The following is a 6,613-nucleotide window of genomic DNA, read 5'->3' on the forward strand; positions in this document are numbered from 1 at the left end:
TGCACTTTTGAGTAAGTTTACACTTTTGAGTAAGTTTACTAGTCTTCAGTATTCACAAACAGCACTTTTGTAGTAACGTACACTTTTGCAGTAAGTCCAAAACTACACATGGCCAACCACTAATACTGCAACACCTTCCCACAGAAAACAATGGATGTACGGATTTAAAATAATGCCCCATCGGAATTGATGTTAAATTAGATTATTTAAAATAGTTGATAATATAAATATAAATTAATGTTTAAAATATATTAAAAAGTACATGTTTATTGTTTCGTTATATATATTCTATCAATATAAATTATAACTAAGTATAGATTCATTGTTAAACATATAGGACCAGTATATATGTAGAATTTAATTATAACTATTTTTTAATTTAATAACAAATATGTCATATTTTTTATATGGGGTGTCCCGATTCTAAATCTTGCACCAGTTAAACGGTGGACAAAAGATGTATTGTTATTGAATGCGCTATGTTTGGAATATGGGCTGAGGGCCCTTAATGGGAGGACAAAGAGTGACCAGGGAGGCAATTGTACATTTGACAATGGTCATAGCAAAAGTAGAATTGACTATGTCATTTGTAGCCTTAATTTATGGCACGGGATAGGCGACATGGTAATAAAGGGTAGATTAGAAAGCGACCATAATCCCCTTTGTGTCACCCACACTTGGTGGACGGCTACGCTAGACAATCAAGAGTCAAGGGGTGCAGTAGTACCTGTTATGGCCAACGATATGCGTAGAGTCAAATGGCCAAATGTGCTGGCAAATGTAGGGTCCATGGACTATATAAATTTGGAGGTGGACAATGCAATTGCCGCCATGGAAATAGCAAATCCTGTAATACCTGGGTCCGCCTCAGCGACAGCTATACACGATAAGTGTTTTTCCCTTTTAAAGCCATATTTTATGAAATCGAATAATGCAAATAGAAAAGCCCCACTCAAAATGGCCAGGTGGTTTAATAAACAGTGTAGGTTAGCCAGATTGGAATTGGGTAGGGCAATCAGAAGCATGGATAAGGTTCTGATCAGCGCAGCCAGGAAACATTACACTTTTAGTATTCGCCAGGCCAAGAAAAAGTGGGATGAAGAATACTGGGATGAGTTGTTGGAAGCCTCCAGCGCAAGGGATTCCAGATTTTTCTGGAAAATCGTGAAGTGGGGCCGAGGTGGTACCCCTAATAACCCAGATAATAATGTCAGTGAGGCATCATGGGTCGAGTATTTTAAACCCCAATACGCAGAGAATAGGGAGATTGTGGCCTTAGAACCAATTCCAGTTGTATTTTGCGAGGAAAACTTGTTTTCAACCAAGGAAGTAGAATTGGTAATCTCATCACTACAAGGGGGTAAGGCACCGGGTTTGGACGGGATACCCTCCGACATTTTTAAGAATGACAAGGTACGGTGGGCCAGGTATGTGACCTTACTGGGGAATGCATTAGCTAAAGGGGCAGAAATCCCAGAAATATGGAAGGGGGCAATAATTATACCGATCTATAAGAAAGGCGATCGGTCACTCCCGGCCAATTATAGGCCGATAAGTTTGATTGCCACTGTCCAAAAAGTGGTGGGGAAGATGGTGGTCAACAAACTTATGGATTGGGTAGAAGACAACAATGCCCTTTCCCCCTACCAGGCAGGTTTTAGGCGGGCGACCAGCACGGTAGATCAAATATTTCGATTTACCATGTTACGGTGGGGGACGGTACTCCTTGGCGAAGGCAGCCTATATGTCGCGTTTGTAGACTTGAGGGCTGCCTTCGACCTAGTCCCAAGGAACAAGTTTTGGGCAGTCCTGAAAGGGATAGGGGTTCCACCAGAGTTGCTCACCTTAATAATGCGACTCCATGAGTGTAACTTTGCCAGAGTTCAATGGGGGAGGAACGGGGAATCTACTGTTAACTTTCCCGTCGAGCGGGGTGTGCGGCAGGGATGTGCAATGGCACCCCTACTTTTCTCCCTATTCATTAATGGTATCGTGGATAGGATGTTGGACGCAAGTGTGGATGCACCCTCGCTAGCGGGCATCAGGGTTCGGATCCTGATGTTCGCTGACGACACCCTAATTGTGTCCAAAACCCCAGCTGGACTGCAGCGTGCCCTAAATATATTTGACACTTTTTGCAGGGAGCATGGCCTTGAAGTTAATGCTGGCAAAACAAAGCTGATGGTTTTCTCTCAAAGGCGCCGACCCCAACCAAGGGTATCTCTGAATAACATTGAGCTCGAGGTAGTAAACGCTTTTACTTATCTTGGGGTAGAGATATCGAGTAAGCCAGGTTGGTCACGCCACATAGAAAAGGCGGTACTGAGACATCAGCAGATTGCAGGGGCGCTCCGTGTTGAGCAAGCAAAATCAAAAACTAGGCCTATAAAACCGGTCCTCATGGTCTATGATGCTAAAGCTTTAGGGGCAGCCCTATACGGGGCAGAAGTGTGGGGTTTTGAGAGGCTCCCTACTCTACAAATATCAGAGAATAGGTTTCTGAGGGGAATAACGGGTCTCCCCCAGAGTGCGCCATGAATCCCGCTTGGCCTTGATTTAGGGAGGAGATCGGTTGGTGACCGTGCTCGACTAAGGCCTATCCTTTATTGGAGACGGCTTTGGACGACCCCAGAGATCCGACACTATGCGGATGGGTTTTTAGCTTTAATTAAATCAGACACGTTCCATAAAATATCATGGTTGAAGACACTCAGGGTTGTTCTTTGTGAGCTTGGTCTCCCTAACCTTTGGGAAAATCCCTCCGAGGAAGTATTCCCAAGTAAAAATACTATCAAAGCCATCTATTGGGATTATATTGAAGAAAGGCTCTGGAGGAGTACACAATCGGAAACAATGGGGGGTAGATTTCTGGAAATAAAAACAAGACCGTTACTAGAAAAGTACTGGGACAGTATAACTGTCCGGATGGATAGAAAGTTATTTTTCCAGTTAAGGTCAGGTTCTCTCCCCCTGAGGTCATTGACGGGTAGGTGGAGGAGTACTAATACCTTATGTTGTCCGGTGTGTGGTGCCCCCAACGAAAGCATAGCTCACTTCTTATTTTTGTGTGAGGCCTATGCGAACCCAAGGAGGGTATGGTTGGCCCCAGTCTGTAGAAACCTTGGGGTGCCCAGTGGTTTTGAGGGGTTGAGAATTATTTGTACCTCCACTGACATGCCCATTGTGTTGGGAACAGCAAAGTATCTGGGGTGGGCATGGTCCATTAGGCGGAGGGCTTTATCTCCCAATATGAATTGAAATTTTACAATAAATTTTAAATATTCTCTTGTTAAAGCTAGCACAACTGCTTAAAATGTATTTTTATGTACGATATGAATTTTAATTGCAATGTATTTTAAAATGTATGAATTTTAAAATGTATGTTGTGCTTTTATGAGATTATAACTCGAATAAAGCTTTTTTCAATCAATCAATATATATTTCCTAACAATTAATGTATATATTTTTTCTCTTTTATCTTTTTAAAAGAATTTTTAGTTTCCTATTTCCCCATCACCTTCCCTCCACCTGAACCCAGCCCTCCTGGGGGCTGAACACCATCCACTGCTGTTTCAGTGGCCAGCACTCATAAAGTGTTTTTAAACTATTCTTACGGCTGTCCGTATGTGCACAGACAGACATCTGAATGAATTCTATTATTCTTTAAGATAGTTCATTCAAAGAAGGCAGCCCAAATGCATGTCGGTGACTTTTAAATGGAATTGTATACAGAATAAGAAAGAGGACTGCTGCATCTGTGTGTACACAGAAGCTGTCTCGGGGAAAAGAAAAAAAGCATGGGCAAAGCCAATGGGATTCACAGGCGAGAACTACTGGCTTTGTCAAAGATTGTTTCTAATGTAACTGCTGTAGCAATTGGACGAAAAGTATTCCTTATTTTTGATCACATATTTGTTACTGAAAAGCTTGGCTATATGAGGTCGCACCTTTTTCTCCTGCACGTGGCACGTGACATTAAATGGGGCGGAAGCAAGAGGCCCAGTATGCTGCAGAGAGCACATCCCTGGGTCTTTATTAAAGGCCTGGTAGTAGCATTACTGCTGGCTGGGATCCTGCAATGAAGCTTCTTCCACTGGACAAGCACAGCAGGCATGTGCAACAGGAAGGGCAAAGATAACAGAGAAATCCTGGAAGAACTCAGGAAGTGTTTTTAAAGGAAGGTTATTGAAGGACATCTGTCGTGGGAAGCATCTGCGCCCTGTGCAGCTGCCTGATACACATGAGGAGCACTTTGTAGCTCCTGTGATTGAACCTGGCGAACCACGGTTCCTTTGAGGGCAAGTGGGTGCAGAAGTGCTTAACGCTGGGTACAGGGCCGGGTCTCAAGCAGCCCTTGTTGGCCAACTAGAACACCACTAGCAAGTGGGGACAAGGCCAGCATGACCCACTGGCTCTTTCTGGCCAATGTCAGTAACAGCACAACTACTAACCATCACACTCCTGCCATGCTACCAATACCAGTAACAATACAACAACAAACCATTACACGCCTGCAAGTGTGACAATTGAGACTATTTCAGGCCCCCAAAGCTATAAGAATGGCTTGGGCGGCAGGTAATAGTCATTTTTATTGTATATTGAATTAATAATTAACTGTTGTTGTGGTCATCTCTAAATTAGCCAGACAGCGCCACCTTGTGGCAAACTGTCACAAGCGCTGGTGTTGGCACTTAATTGTGCAAGTGTCGAGCACCGGAAACCACCGGGTCAAATTAAGTACTGGATATGTCTCATAAAAGCTTTCATCTAAGTAATGGCATCTTACGCCAGTCTTAGTTTGACTGACTCCGCATTGGTGATTAGCTCACTCCCGTCGTCTCCTCACAGCCCACTGCACCTCCGCGGCCATGGCTGGAGCAGTTTTGTAATTACTAATGCACATACGATTGCTATCCCCAGGGAGACCTGTGCAGGGAAAAAGTTCACAGTGGATATAAAAGCTCCAGGAACCCAATAGTCAAAGGACTTCGAAGGCATTGATTTTGGAAGAGAGGTAGATCCCGTAGGAGGCCCGGGATGTGAGTACGGGTTCCCACACGTCCATACCCCACCCCACCCCCTCCCCCACACTCCTCTCCTGTGAATCGATGGCGCATTAAGTGAACGGATTGAGACACAACTTACAAATACATGCCAATAGACCCGATTCAGGTGGGACACTCCTGATATTTGTAAGCCAAAAATTGTTATACTTTGGATATTTTATGCTTGAAGTAGCCTCTCCTTCAATAGAAGTCAATGGGAGAATGACATTATCCTGATTACTATTTTTAAATCTCCCACTTTACTCTTCTAAAATGTTGACATGCATACTTACATCTCAGCATAGACATGGAAAGGTGGATGGCAGTGCCTCACACCCATAGGGTCATCTGTTACAGCAAGCACAAAAGACTTTAAAATTTTCAAGGCAGTGACGTAATGCAAGATGTCGGGCCTCCCTGCTGTATGCCTACCCGGTTCAGGTGGGAGAGATTTCATTTTTTATGGCAAAAATTGCCTTATTTTGTATGTCAACCCCTTGAAATGGCCTCTGCTTCAATAGAAGTCAATAGGGAAATATATTCTTCCACTGAGTTTTATTTAAATCCCCCCCTTTCCTATTCTAAATTGTTGGCACGTAAGAGTATGTGATGGTGGATCCCTCAGACTCCCATATCTGACAGATATTCATTGGCTTTGGCCGAATGAGGGCCCCTTTTGGGACGTGGCCCCTGAAGAGTTGGAGGCGAGCCCCCCCATCCACCGATGGGGCTTTGTTATGCTTATGTTGTAAGGAAATGCTTTTAGGTCTAGCACTATAGCGCTTTAGCTCTCCGAGACTAGAGCTAATGAGACAGATCATAGAAATATTTTCTAACCTACATTTTAGCTGCTTCTTCGACAACAGGATTTGCCATATTACTGGCAACTTCAGGCCAAAGACTATTTCACTAAATGTGATTTGAGTTTGAGATGTGTATTATAAAGAAAATATATCTCTGTTAGGCAGGTAAATCCAAGTTGTCAGAATATCAGAGGTGAGAAACATGCAAACATACAGCTCTTCTTTCAAGTCTCAGCTAAGACGGCACATGCACTGTCTCTTTCAGACCATTTGCTTTCTAACTGAAGACTTGGAGGACACCCATTACTTACCATTGCTTGGCTTCATTGTCACTCACATTTCCTTGCTTCTTATTGGTCAGCTGCCATAGTCTGCCTTCTTCTTTTTCTGTTTGCCCCTCCCCTGGTGCATGGATGAAAAGCCTGTGTCCTTCTACTGCTCATTTTATTAGGTGCTACTTATTTATTTGAGTTGAAACACTCTACCAGGGTGCATCTTTTCTAGCTGTCTCCCCAGTGTACTCTGATTTCCTGCCACCGACAGCCCTCCGCTATCGATCTGCATGCCTTTAGCCCCTCCCTCCTTTCCGTTGTTGTACGTCTGCTTGTCCTCTGCCCCTCTGTCCCACCCTCCATTGGTGCCAGCTTGCCCCAGTGTCCCACTTCCATCCTCTTTTGATGTCCACTTGCCACCAATTTGGTGGCATCAGCCTGGTAGCAACCCTTCCCTTCCACCCTCCATGACTTCAATTTGTCCCCAGCCCCT

Source organism: Lissotriton helveticus, chromosome 9, assembly GCF_964261635.1.
Source record: "Lissotriton helveticus chromosome 9, aLisHel1.1, whole genome shotgun sequence".
Classification (NCBI taxonomy): Eukaryota; Metazoa; Chordata; class Amphibia; order Caudata; family Salamandridae; genus Lissotriton; species Lissotriton helveticus.